Raw genomic sequence first — 14,999 nt, forward strand, 5'->3', positions numbered from 1 at the left:
GTAAGGGAACTGAAACATTGCTGCTAGCTGATCCCAGAGCTGTTTGGCTTGTGGTTTCACTGGATAGGAGTTTCAGTCATCACTATTCCCTTAGAGGGAGCAGACCTTGCAAAATACACAAGATACGTAAGAAAAGTTGCTCATGATTCACAGAGAAACCAAATATTGATGGGAAAGAACATTTGCAAGCAGTTTCTGTAGAGCTGCTAACAAAGAATAGGCAACACTGATATAAAATCATATATCAGGCTACAAAAAGAAGTCTTTTTTCAAAAAACAAACCAACATATCCCACCTTTCTGGTTCACTCCCTTATTTGTAGCTTTTTTTTTTCAAACATAGTATGATGAAACATTATCATCCAAAGCTTTCAGGGAGTATTGCCTATTTTTACTCTATCTTGTTTTGTAAGACCACACTACACTAGTGATTTGGCAACTTCGCACTGTGGACAAGTATTTCAAAACAGTCACTTCTTCTGAACACACAGCTGTTAAACCCCTTTTACATGTATTGCTGCATTTTGTGATGCCACCCACAGTCACTCTTAGGAAAGGACCTGGGAAACTCGATGTTTTAAAATCGGGGACGTACATACCCCATGGATTTGATTTTAATTTAAAAGTTAGCTATGCTGCTTCTGGGATTCACTGATGGGGCAATTTTATGTAAACAGGGGGAAGCTCAGGCTTTGGTGGTGCTGATTTAGTCAGGATCCTCACTGGACAGCTGGGATGGGTATTTGTGGTCTGAATGCTTTAACAATGTCTTCCTCTTATCCCTGGACCCTTGTATCCAGTTGTAGAGCCCAGGTGGAGAGGGGCAAATGGACTGGTCTGGGAGGATGCCTTCAGTCGTGGCACCACAACTGCCTGGCAGGCACGCCCGCCCTGGCAGCTGTTGGGATGGCACTGGCTGGAGGTAGCAGTGTCTATGGGCATTGGTGTGTAGGGACCATGATATTAATTTATTTATTATCTATTATCCATTATCCATCCTTATGTCAAGATAAATTAGATTTTAAAATGCTTTACAAGAGCTGACTGGACATGTGGAACTCTAAAACATTAGACTTTCTAATAAAAGAGAATACATGTGTTGTTAACAATAATTCTACTTTCTTGGCCATTAACATTGGAACTGAAACTAGCTTATAGCCATTTTAGCATTGAGCATTGTTCTTACACTGTCCTTAGCACCTTGTTAAATTTGGGCAAATATTTGCTCTCAAATTCAGTTCCTAACATTTGATGACATAAAGAACTGTCATTAGACTCTACAAGTGCAGCTAGTTGCTTTGAATGAATCCCAGGAGACAAATAATGTTTCTAATTTAAAATAACACTTAAGAAGATAGTACATACAGAGATTTTATAGCTGAATGGAAAAGACTGGATCTGAATCAGCCTTTCCAGAACATACTGCCAAGATGATGAATGAAATATTTTTATTCTTATTTGCTTTACTCAAAATCTCAGAGGAGATATTGATACAGATCTCTGTGAGGCCAGTTCCTGAGGGCTGAACTCAGGTATTTGGAAGCTATTATTTACTTAATTATCTCCATGCAGACCAAAACATCCCAAAGCTTCGGTGCACAGATGCCTTTTACAGCACATCCACCTCATCACCAAATTCAAGTCACAAGAAAAAACATTTGTAGAGGAATGGGATGAAGATCTGAAGGTTGGACGCACACAGTGGACCTCTTGCTTTGTGGCTTTCCTATCATCTGCTGGTAAGAGGTGTCTGGCTGCCTCTCACTCCTCTCTTTTGGTGGAACCCAATGAGGAGTTCCTGCCTAGAAATAGCAGAATGGCTAAGACACAGCTGCAGGTAGATGGGCTACCACAAAAACACGAGTTAGTTGAGAATGCCAAGGATAGAGTGAGTGACTTGATAATTGTCTGAAAGGAAGTTAAGAGAAAATAATGGAGATTAACAGATATGGTTCAGGAGGAACAGGATATTGGGAGCTGCTTACAGGTTGAGTGATAGATGCAGAGGAAGCTGGGATAGAGCTAGATAGCTCTATTTAGTGGGTAGTAGAGATAAGAGGAAATCCAGTTTCTGAATGGAAAAAAATAGGATGGGGCTGCTGGAGTGAAGCAAGTTGTTTTGGAGGGACAGCTGACAAGACATAGCAATGCTTGTGAGAAGGGAGAAAATGAGGGTTAAATTGGAAAGAGGAAGTAGCAAATACAGGATGTGCAGATGATGGCTCTGAAGGAGTGCGTGTGAGTCAGGTAAAATAATAGCATACTGGAAGTACATAACCAAAAGGACATCTAGTCCCTGGGTGAAGGAAGAATTGGTGTGTAGTATGTTTCCAAGCCATGCATCTGGCACCATTGCACTGGGTGCTGGAGCCACACTGCTCAAAAGTTGAAGAAATGGAGTCCATCTAGAGAAAGAAATGGAAAAGGGTCGGAGAGGACAGTGCAACGGAACCTGACCACATTAAAACAGGGACAAAATTTGTTGTGTGGTGAAGCTGGAAGGATGCAATCTATTCAAGAGGGACTGGTGGGAAAACCAAAGTGATGAGAGCTCAGAGGTTTAAAGATCAGAAAATAAACTGCCTATGGGGATCTGATCGGTTAGGGAGCATTTTTGTTACCAGGGTGAAGTCTTGTTTCACTTTCAAGAAGTCAAGCAAAGCTGTAAGGCTGAGAAGGTAGAAAGCTAACAGGGACATGGGACATTGAATGACAGTCACTGTGCTGAGAAATGAGAGCTCTTCAGGGCAGCAGGAGAGCCCTGAGGTGCAAAATTTTTTGAGGAAAACAATGGGGAGCAGTGTGTCAGCAGGTGGTTGGTTGAGCAGGGGCAGGGAAGAGAGGCAGTGCTGGGTGCAATCTGCATGAGCTTGAGCTTGTTAACCCTTACTGACAATCAGGGGTGCAGTATCAGAAACGGGTGGGCACCATGGCTGCAGCAGTGGCTGGGCATGGGCCCCTGCCAAGGCGGCAGGGTGGGATGGGGAGGGCAGGTCTGGCTGCTGCCAGGGTGAAAGGACAGTGAGAACTGCAGGGGTAACAGTTGAGAAAGAAAAATCTAAAATGAACAGTTTTCCTATTTATGATAAAATATACCCTCAAGCAGATTTTCATACTGATTACAAATGTTTGTATAAAAGGCTCCTAGGAGAACCAGTGATACCCTCTCTACAATAGCTACATCACATGTGCAGACAAAATATGTTGTTAAACTTGGTTTTTTTCTATGTAAGGACTAAAACCAGATATCATTTACTCATATGCACATACAACCAGTAATAGTTTCTGCTTGTAGAGTTCCCATCTATTGTATGAAAACTGGAGAGCTGAGTAACACAATGTTCTGTACCAGAAAACAGCAGCATTTAGCCATTCTATAAGTTCCCCAGAGTAATTTTATGGTACTTCTATTTCTTAAACCTTCTAGTAACAGTGAAAGTAGATTTATTTTTCCATGCAAAAAAAATTATCTAAGATCAAATCTCTAATGCCTACTCTGGCAAGCACATTGATGCATTTTCTGAGCTCAGTGGCAAACTGATCATCAGTCTGGCTGTTCTGAGGCAAACAGCATGGCTAGTGAGAAAATCATGATTCAAACTCCCAAGCTACAAAATTCATCTTGTTCCTGCTTAAGACTTTAGAATTTAAAAACCAGATTATGCAGAATTCACTTTATAATATTTCATCTTAGGCAGACAACATATTTTGAGAGCTGATATACAGAACCCTGCTCTACTTACTACTGTGAAGGCAGAAGCTATTCTATACATGTATTTCAGTGAAAAAAAAAAAAAAAAAGTGCTATCTACTTATAAGCACAGTCACAGATATTTGTGTTTGGCTGGGTCTCAGTCTGGTTTAGCTGCAGACTACAATCCAGAATTGAGGCTTGGATTTAATTTATGTTAGAACTGTAGTTACATGTTGTGCTGTCATTAATCTTTGCACAAGATGGAAGGACTCTCAGGACCAACTTGTTCTTGCAAGTCTTCTGCTTAGAACAAACCTTTTCAGAGAAGAAAAGTTTGCACTTGAGTTTAGTTTCATCTGAACTGGAGTAAGAGTTTATAATACTAGAATTATAGAATTACAGAATAATTTGGGTTGGAAGGGACCTTTAAAGGACACCTAGTCCAGTCCCCTCATAAAATAGATATATCAACTTGATCAGGTTAATGAGATCCCTGTCCAACCTGAACTTGAACACTTGCAGGGATGAAGCATCTAACATCTCTCTGGGTGACATGTTCCAGCATTTTACCACCATCATCACAAAAAAATTTTCCTTATATCTAGTCTGCATATTTTATCTATAGATATAGATATAGATATATCTATAGATAAATTAATAGATATATTAGATATAGATATATAGCTATATAGATACAGATACATCTATTTTCCCTCTTTTACTTTAAAACCATTACCCATATCCTATTGCAACAGGTCCTGCTAAAAATCTGTCCTCATCTTTCTCCCTTTAGCTACTGGAAGATGCTATAAGACCTCCCCAGAGCCTTTTCTTCTCCTGTCTGAACAACTTGAACTCTCAGATTTTCCTCATAGGAGAGGTGATCCAACCCTCTGATCATCTTCATGGCTTTCCCTTGGACTTGCTCCAACAGGTCCATGTCCTTCCTGTGCTGAGACCTCCAGAGGTGAATGCAGCACTCCAGGTGTGGTTTCAGAGGAGTGGAGAGGGAGAATCACCTCCCTTGGCCTGTTGGCCACATTTCTCTTGATGCAGCCCAGCCTGTGGGTGGCTTTCTGGTTTTTGAGAGGACATTGCCAGCTCATGTCCAGTCTCTCACCCACCTGCAAACCCAAGTCCTTCTCCAGAGAGCCATTCTCAATTCCTTCATCCCCCAGCCCATCTTGATACCAGGGGATTCCCTTACCCAGGTGCAGCACTTGCACTTAGTCTTGTGCCTCATGAGGTTCCTATGGACCCACTTCTCGGTCCCCAGGATGAGAATATTGAAGAACACTGACATTTTGCCTGTGTTGTGGACTCCTAACTGGGTCATTTTTATGGTACTGCACATCAGTCATGGAAAGTTACACTTTTTCCCTGTTTTTTAAACAACAGAGTAGATGTATGAAAACAGCCATTCAGAAATAACATACAAAGAGACATCCATACAAATGAATGTCACAGACCACTGTGAAGGGAGATGATGAATCATATTTTAATGATTATCAAGACTCCAAGCATCACCAGATTATGAGAAAGGTCTTAGAAGAGGCCTTAGTAAAGATTGTTTGTCAGAGTCTTAGTCACTCAATTTATCACCATCAAAATATCAAATTCAGACCCCAAACTGTTGGTGTCCTGTCCCCGAGTGTGAGAACAGTGCTACAAACCTGTTAGCAGGGTTTTTTCATGATTGATCATACTTTCCTTTTTTTTTTCTCTTTTTTTTTTTTTTTTTTTTTTTTTTTTTTTTTGCAATCTATCACCTGAATCTAGATTGAAACTTGATTGGTAGTTTGGAATAATCCTGAAGTATTCTAGTATTCTGCAGTGATAGTTGGTATTTCATGTTACAGCTACATACTTTTGGGTTTTCAAATCCTCTTAATGGTGTACATTTCTTTAGCTTCTCCCTTGAAGGAGTCCCAGCTCACTTGTTTTTCACATGGTGCTTTTGCCTCCTTTGGCATACAGTCAGCTCTGAAGGAGGACACTGGAATGATTAATGTCAGAAATTAAAAAATAATACTTGGTTTCACTACGCTTACTGTGACCATTTTGACTGATAAAATAGCCATTTATCTAATCTAACACATTAGTCAGATACTGGTTAAAAATGTAGTGATGGGAAACTGAGTGTCTTGGCCACTTCTAAAGATTTTTCTTCTTACTAAAGGACAATACTATCTCTAGACAAAATGTACCAGCAGCAAGCACCATTCATCATAGGAAAAGTCAGAATGCTGCCATATATTAAAATTGCCAATTATTAAAATTGAAAGTGGCTCCAGGTCACGGAAAGTGTTTCCATACCTTCACCCATTGCTTGGGCTGGCAATGGGGACACCAGACTGCTCAAAAGCAAAGAACTGCAGAGAACAAAAATAGGTCCAACACAATAAGGAACAATGGCTCTGCTGTGTTTTGTCTGGTGCCAGCCAAGGCTGCTAAAAATTTCCTATTTGCCACTTATGATTGCTTCATTAGAAGAGATAGATTATCTCCTGCTAGACACTGGGTCTCTTTGAGCCAAGGTGAGAATTGCCATTGCAGCATCTTTTGCAGAGATACAGCACGTAGCTGGTGTGAGCCTGCCCTCCCAGCTGGCACCAGCTCTGGCCAGCCTCACTCCTCTCTGCAAGCTCACTTCCAGGCTGGGGCACTGGTTCAAGAGCTGGATCTGAGAGCCTGCCACCAGGCAGATGTCCTCCATCCCAGCAAGGACACAAGGATGCTGGGAGAGCTGCCAGAGCCTGCCACCCCGCCTGAGCTGAGCTGTAACCCCAGCACATCCAGGGGAAAGGTAAGGTGTTTCTTCACCAGAGGCCACTCTCAGGAATGAAGGCAACTGCATGTTGGAACACTGTCACTCCTTGACACAAACAAGTGAGGCCAACTCAGCCAATCTAAATAAACAAATAGAATAACAGAGGGAAGAAAAAATGCACCTTTTGCATTTGCTGCTATTCTTCATGTGTACATTTGACACTTAGACGTTATTACAATGGATGCCATGGTTCAGTTATTGATTGAATCCAAGTTGCTGACCTCATTTCTTGTTCTTCACTGATGTCACCTTATTGATAGGTTTGATTGATTTGCTTGTGGTTAAGTAAATCATCAGTGAAATTCTTTATTTTTTACAGTGCTAAACCCACTAAAAACATGATCAAGGCAGAGCATCAATGAATATAAGCTTGTGGGATCACACTGTGTATGAGCTTGAAATTCCAGACTGTGAATCAGTCTGTGTGGCAGAGCTTTTAGTGATCCTTTGTACAAAAATGGCATAAGCCTTGTTGAAACTTCATTCTCATCAGTGTGTTAGTCAATGTTTTGGGTGTTAGCATCTTGCTGATTGCTTTATTTGTTAAGGAACAGTAAATAAAATGGTAATGTGTAGCTCCTTTGGTGTGCAGATCTCTCACCTGTGATGCTGTATCTCTGAGAGGAGAAGCAAAGGAGAGATGGATTTATAAACCCAGAGTTGTACCAAGGAATTTCTACCAATAAAACAAAGTTTTATCCATCCCTGTTCCTTCTATATGATAATTGGAAATGGAGGCAAGGGGTTGTATTATCTTAGCTCGGCTAAAATTTCTCCCTTGCCACCTGTACACCTATGTGAAGTAGTATATGCAAGGAAGGAAAGAAGATAAATTATGTTCCAGAGAAGGTGAAAGGAATTCTCATGGCCTCACTAAAAATACATTCCTGGGAAACCAATTTCTAGAAAACAAATTTTCTATTGATTTCATTCAGGTTGAGTGAAGATGGAATAGATGGGACTACGGCAGTCACTCAAAAAGAGGTTTCAACCCTATCATATTTTGATGACATTCTTCCAGAAATCTGTGTCTCCAAGATCCTTTGTGCCTTGTGAATAAGATGCTGAAGGAATATCCATGATAAATATCTACATTTCTAACCTAAAGAAAAATACCATGCTCAGTCATGAAAATTCATGTGTTGGTCAGAATTCACTGACATCCCTGGGATATCAGACCATGGGTTGACACAACTTCTTTTAACTTATCAAGTCTGCATTCTTCATTAAAACAAATTGGTTCCACTAGAGTCAAGGCAGAGGTACTGTTTCAGAGGGCTTCACAGGAGACCTTCAAGCACTGTGACTAATATCAGGAGTAAGTTGCTTTGTCCCCTTTGAAACAGAACCTAGAAGTGCTATAGCAATTAATGCCTATATAAAACCTTAAATAATGTGTATACTATTTATAAAACTTTTATTAAAGCCTGTATTCCAGGCAGTACAGATATGTACATATCTCAAAAACAAAAAGCCCATGTGAAAACACACCTTAGCTCCCTGCAGCCACAGAAGAGCTCACATCTTATTACATGCATCTCTGCACACATTTGACACAATTCTCATTATTTTGTGCATATATGTGTACACCAAACCTGTAGTATCACTTTTTAAAAAGTATTTATAGGTAAAAAAAAAATTATTATATTTTTTTAAAAATTTAGACTGTTTATTTAAATAATTTTTACAATTACTAAGCCATAGGAGTATCAGAGTGGACTTTTTCTTCATAAAGACATATTGCATGTACTTTGCCACATTGTCATTCAGATGATAAACCCACAAAACACAGTGAGCCAGAAATAGCTTGTCAGAGCTTCTCCTCACAGCTTCAGATTTTAATGCAATGGAATTGCACTGATGTTTTTAACAAATTGCTTATCTTTGCTAGACTATAAGAGAGGGGGATAAATAATACTTTTTTCCTGGAAGTCTGAAGATAAGCAAGTTAATTTAAACTACCAAGTATAATGTTTCTTGCTATATGTTCTCAAGCACAAGGGCAATCCAAGTTTTCCTGTATTGCTGTGATATGTGTTTTACTTATTTGGAGGACAAAGGAAGAACTTGGGGTCATTTGTTAATCCACAAACTTTTCAAAAAATATTTTAGTTTCATAAAAGAAAGTACTGATCTAAGCACAAAAAGAGGTAAAATGTGGGACAGAAGAGACAGAGAAGGTCCCCTTGGCTAGGGCAGTCTTGTCAGGCTAGTTTAACAGGGTTAAAAAACCATCCTAGTGTAAATAAATGGGAGCACTATAGCATGTGGCTTCACAAAGCATAGCCTGCAATTTACTGTATCCCAGACAAAATACACTATCATGCAATGCTGCCCTTGCCACTGAGCCCTACCGCTATGCCTCCCCATGCATCTGGTACCTATAGCCATGGTGTAGCTGACAGAATGACCTGCTTCCCAGAGGTACTGTGGCATCACTGCTCCCTGCAGTGCTCTCCCCTCCAGCTCAGGCATAGATGGGAAGTCAGAGCACCTTAAATTCATCTACACATCAAAAAACTGATATACAATTGGCTCACAATTCAAATAAAAATATAAGAACAGCGTTATTATTTCAGATTTTTTGGGGCTCCTGTAGCCCAGTAACCTGTTTGCAGCAGTGATGAAAAACTGACCCCTGAAAAATAGCAACAATAAGATGAACATAATTGATCTTTTCTGCAAGTCATCTCCCAGCCTCCAACCATTTTCAGATCAGGGGTCTCCTCCAGACTGATCTAGATTGCCCAGTGGTGGACCTCTCTTCCAAGTACTTGCCCAGTCTTCCCTTGAGTGTCTGAAAAAAATTGCTGCAACTGTCATACCCTTCAGTAAAGAGTTTCACAAATCCAGTATTTGCTGCATGAAGAAATATCTCCTTTTATTCTGAAAATGGCTCCTAAATCTTTGTCTAACAGCCACTACCTCTTGCATTAGGAAAGACTGCAAACAGCTCACCCCAAACCACCCACTTCACACCACCCTTGGTGTTTATAGACCTGAATCAAAGAAACCCCTGTGGTGGTCTCTGCCTGAGCCTGAGCCTGCTCAGCCTGAGGCTGACTATCACATGTGTTTTGGCTGCTTTTTTTCCAAGAGATTAGGGAATTTACTAAAATTATCTTGTTGCCCAGGGCCTCAGCACATCCTTGTGGCAAAACTTCAGCCCTCATCCACTAGCTGGACATTGAGCACAGCAGCCACGCAAAGCTTGGTGTGGGCCACTGGTCTCAAATATTTAATTGCCAGAGTGTGAGTGCTGAATTACTCTCTTCATGGTACTTTGCAAAATAACAAAGATTTTGCTTTACCTGGTGTATTAAGTTTTGGATATTATAGGGTAGATCCCCTCATTACTTCAGTGCACTCAGTAGCTTTTCATTGTATTACCTGACATCATGTTTCCCTTCCATCACATCATCCTGCCACATTTCAGTTTTCCTTATTGCTTGCTTTCAGTTAGTTGTAAGTAAGCCAGAAAACAGAACTTTTAATGGTCATCAGCACTGCAAGCACTCATATTTATTGCTTCCTGCAAATACCTGCATGTGATGCTACTGAGTAAGTTTTTCAGTTGCCCTCTGAAAGCAAAAAGTTCAGTATGAGCTCAGTCAGCAGACTTTTTTAAAAGCTGGCTTCCTAAGGAACGATTTCTAATACTCCATGTTTTTTCTATTTTAAGTTCTCTCAGTAAGTGGGCTGGAATAGAAATCCTGCATGATCAAGCAGATCTTGTTCAGACGACATACCTTCAATTGATTTTACATCCATTCATCAGAATAATTTGCTTTTAAAATTTAAAACACAACCAAATATGTTTAAACTGAGTACCTGGTGTTTACATGTGCACCAGTTGGCTCCCTGTTTTACCTCCCATACTGGGGCAGGAGGGCATTTTTAATTATTTACAGCAGGGGCAGCTCATCATAACCACATCTGTAAAAATCAGTTTGGCCAGTCATATTCCTCACAGGTCTGTGAAGCATCCCAAAAGCATACCTGCCCTGCTCACTATGCAGACCTTCCAAGCACCTTCTCCCCTGCTGAGGCAGGGCCACCCAGCCCTGAGAGTAAGTAATGGCATCCTGAAGAAGAGCAGCTGGAGCCAGGAATGAATATGTGCAGAATGATGGGACAAATGTATCAAATACCTCAGGTTAATTGACAATCAATTAAAGTTAATGCCTAGAAAAGCTCTCATGATATTGCAAACACAGGGCTGAAAGTGGTAGATATAGAAGGCTTATAGCTCTACAACTTTAAATAGAAGATGCTGATATTTTTTCTCACTTACTTACTTATGTTTACTATGATTTGTGATTTTCCAAAGCAAATTTAAGATGATAGTATAAACCAGAAATAACTCCATGGCAGCACACTAAATGGGGGTGACTTGATCAGCATCACTTCTACTGACACAGGTGTTTCCAAAACACCACAGTGGCAGCAGACACAGCAGAGGAAGATAATACTGCTGTAAAAGTGCAATGCAGTGATACCTCTGTGAGTCACCACTCATGGTTTTTCCCTCCATTCTCAACTGTTCACAATATTGCTCTTCTTTCCCCAGGCAGCTGTTGGAGGAGCACTCTTAAATACCTCACATTACCCCCCCAGGATCCCTCTGAGAGAGACTGCTGGAGAAACAGCTTGGACCCGAGAATCACTTATGGATGACCTCATGGGTGGCTTTGCAAAGCCAGGGCCCTGGTTCTGTGGCAGAGCTAGTCTCAAGTTAGTAATTGCATGTTTAGCATATTATGCAAGCATTTATTCTTGCTTTTTCACAAATATCAATTCTTCTGCTTTGTGATAGCCACTTTTCTCCCTGATTTCACACGCCACAGGAGCACAGGTCCCATTGGCATCAGCATTATTCCGCCAGCCTTGACTGCCCCGCAGCAGTGACCCTGTGCTTCCTGGGTTAGGACCCGTACACTGCTCAAGCCATGTTTCTCCTGGATTCAAATTACTAAGATCAAAAGTTCAGCAGGTTCTATGCTCAGTCAGTCTGTTTAATTGTTTATTTGTTCCAGTAACCTGCCAGGTCTTCACAGGTCTTAATGATCCCATGAGAAGATCCTTGCCTTTCTTCAGAGCTGGCTTGACTTGTGCAAGCACAAACTGAGGGGCTGCTTTGGAGGGAAAGCAGAGACAAGGGGTTAGTGAAGGATCATGAAATGCTGTTTGGAGCCAGCAAATTGAAGAATGCTGCCCACTTATGTAGAAAAACTGGGTGCCAGCCACTCACCAACCCTGTTATTCAAGTTCTGCAGCCTGCAGCAAAAGGCTCCTAGAATTAGCTCTCCCAATCTGGTGGTGAGACACTTCTGATGTCTGAAATTAGTTTGCCTTCGGGTTGTTAAATACCTGCTCCATGTGATTTGGCTAATTAAAAGTTTTTAGCCAAACAAACCCCTTTTTGTGAGGGTATAAGAGTTAAGAAGATTATATGTCAGTTAAACTAGACACAACTGAGAAAACAAAGTTGCTGCTGTTAATTCTTAAAAATGCTACCCCACTGTGTGTGGGTGAAAGAGTGGATAACAAAATTAACAGGTGAAACAAAAGTCTCAGATGACAGGTATACCCCATCAGAAAAAGTGCTTCCTTGAATTTAGTATTGCGATGTAACAGGGGAATATATTTATTCTACATACAGATGGCAAAACCAGCTTTAGTAAAAATTGGTCTTGATCTCCTGTATACTTCTTGCAAAGGACATGTAGGTATTTTCTATTATTCTATAGGTTTACTACTATAGCTCATAGACTAAGCAGGCATATACAAATAGCCTCAGAAGCTGACTAAGCACAACACAACTCCACACTTTGATCAGAAAGACTGTCTTCTCTTCTACTACACTGAGAAACTGGATGGGTCTCACTGTTGTACTGTCCAGCTGGGAAGTCAGTGCCTCTCAAAGGCTTTCTACCCTGTTCTTCCAGGAGGGGTCTCAGTTAAAAAGAATCAGCTTCTTTTACATTTTCATGTAGGAATCAGAAGTCAACTCCTTTCTTTTTCCAGTAGGGAACTGCAAGCAATTGCATCCCCAGTAAGAATAGGCTAGGGAAAATTGAACTTGGATCCACAGCATATTTGTGCTGAACAAATGTTTCCTCCCTACAAAAAAAAAAAAAAAAAAAAAAAAACCCAGACCATTAGAGCCTCTAGATTCCTCCTTCTCGCCCTCTGCAAACAGACTCATGTCTTATGCTTGCTTAGAAATTCTTGACTTTATTCCCAGTGAAACTGTTCAGTTCAGCAGCAGCCAGCAGCCAGCAGCCCTCTTCATCAGCATCTGCTGCTACCTGTCATTTTGCCTTGTTTCACTCCTTCCTGGGCAGACATCCCATGGATCTCAGGTTTTTATCTTGATGGCTTCATTCTCCCCTACCAGCCTCATTCTAGAACACCTGCTAAAGCTGCTAGCACTAATTATACTTTTATTTGAATGCAAATACTTTGCTTGGGGACATAATAAGTATACATCTGATTTTGGAGCCTCTGGAAGAAGGCTGTTGAGCTGATCAGTGCCAATGAGGAAGGGAGAGATGTAAGAACTACCTCTACAGAAGTAAGCAAAGTCAAACTACGTCAGTGAGCATTACTAGGTGCTGGAATGGAAACCAATTGCACCTTTTAACTTCCAGAACAGCTGACACACTTTGGACCCATATCATTTAAATACCAAACCAGAGGGCAGATCATCACTCTCACAGGCACAGACCAAGGGCTAGGGTGAGCTCTGGGTCGTATCTTACACACACCGTGGGTGCAGTCATTTGGTTTTGGCAGGTGACACAGCATCCTCCTCTGGAGGCAGCCAGCCCCTGTGCCAGACAGCAGTTCTGGGTGCCTTTGATTTACTAGCAGAGATGTAGCTAATGGGGAACAGAGATAGAAAACCAAGCTCCTTATTTAACAAGTAAAATAATGAAATCTTTTACATCTGGAAATACTGAGGCAGATGATCAAATAATTAGCACTGCAAGTTTGTACTGCCTGCAGCTAGAAGAACTGCTCTCTGTGTAAGCAGGAATGTGGTCGAGCCTGCAAAAACGTGATAAGGGATCTGTACCCAGGAGTTTTGGATGGTCTGCATACGTCACAGGTAAGTTTCCACAGAGTTGAAGGAGCACTCAGGACTGGACTCCCACAGAAAATCTCCCAGCTCTACCCAGCTGAGGATGACTTGGCAAGCTTCTGAGTAGGTGTAGCAAAACCAAAGGTGTAGAAACAACCTTTTTTTTTTTTAATATCATAAGTTGACCCCAGAAACAGCAATAAGAAAAATTATTTTTACTTGCTTTTCTCAACCAAATAAAAAATCAATTCCAGTTTAATATTTTCCCCCAGCACTTTAGAGGTTCCTTCAATTTCCACATAAAGTGCTCACAATTGAAAATTGGAAATATTTTCCTTGGAATTTTAATTCTTATACAGATCAGTCTGTTTTGCAAACTTGACTCAAACTTACAAATAGTTTTATTTTTACAAAAATCTTCACTTTTGGTAAGTATGTAAGCTGTTTACACATATTTTTGTCCTAGCTGGAATTCTGATGAGCTTGCATATTGTAAGAGGAAAAAGTATGGGTATGGATTTCTATGCTGATGTTTCATCACATGTGTGGGCTGAGGCTGGCTGTAGCTATGAAGTACAAATGTAGTATATACAGATCTTGCTGATCTAGTTGAAGTACTAAATAACAAATTTCCTGGCTCTTTTACAGAAGTGGATTCAAGCAGTTCATAGGTTCCTAGGCTGCTGCAGAAGATCACAGCTTGATCACACGTGTATGACGGCATAAACAGATGAATAATAGCAACTGCATTTTCAGTCCCACCCACATTTCATCTTATTTTTTAAATCACATTACACCTATACACAATGCTTGGCTAAGATTGACAAACACAGACTACAAGAAAATCAATATGTTGTTTTCTGTACGTGTGTATTTCAGGAGGAAATAATATCTGGGAGTTTTTCCCCCCTTTTCCTTGTTTTTATTTTCAAGGAGATTAATCTGAGAAAACAAGTGATGGAAGTCATTAGTTGTCATGGGATTTCAAATGCTGAGTCCTTACACAAGTGTAGGTAAGATTGGACTAGAGTAGGAGAAAGCTGATTTATTCCCAAATATTGCTGCCTGGCTTCCCCATGGGCCACTGTCAGTTCCAGCACATGCCATGACCTTGCCTGTGTTGGGAACTGGAAGAGTACTGGCCTTGACTTGAATGGAAGCAGGACCAAGCCCTACTCAGACAGTTTCATACGCTGCGTGTCGGATGTGCGTGCCAGTGTTATGCAACGGGGTGAAAAATGAAAACCTGTCAGGCACAGAACTGGTGCACTCAAGGACATACTGTTACTTGTTTTGCAGCTTTGCCACTCTACACTCTGCTTTGCCACAGGGATTAACCACGTGCCAGTGATAGCTACCATGATAAAGTCAACCAAAACACTTCATTTC

General features: G+C 40.9%; 1 protein-coding gene across 8 annotated transcripts in view; it reads right to left on the bottom strand.

Moving 5' to 3' along the window:
- RBM47 (RNA binding motif protein 47) overlaps nt 1-14,999 on the bottom strand; it is a 76,293-nt gene that overhangs the window by 45,261 nt on the left and 16,033 nt on the right. For 4 of the 8 annotated variants that reach the window (XM_021528849.3, XM_085577808.1, XM_085577807.1 and 1 more), the window contains exon 1: nt 1-14,999. This exon is cut by the window's left edge; it is cut by the window's right edge. The exons of the other annotated variants lie outside the window; for them this stretch is intronic. The gene's annotated coding sequence lies outside the window, so the exon portion shown is untranslated. 8 annotated transcript variants of the gene reach the window in all.

This window comes from Lonchura striata, chromosome 4 (assembly GCF_050655825.1).
Source record: "Lonchura striata isolate lonStrDom1 chromosome 4, ASM5065582v1, whole genome shotgun sequence".
Lineage (NCBI taxonomy): Eukaryota > Metazoa > Chordata > Aves > Passeriformes > Estrildidae > Lonchura > Lonchura striata.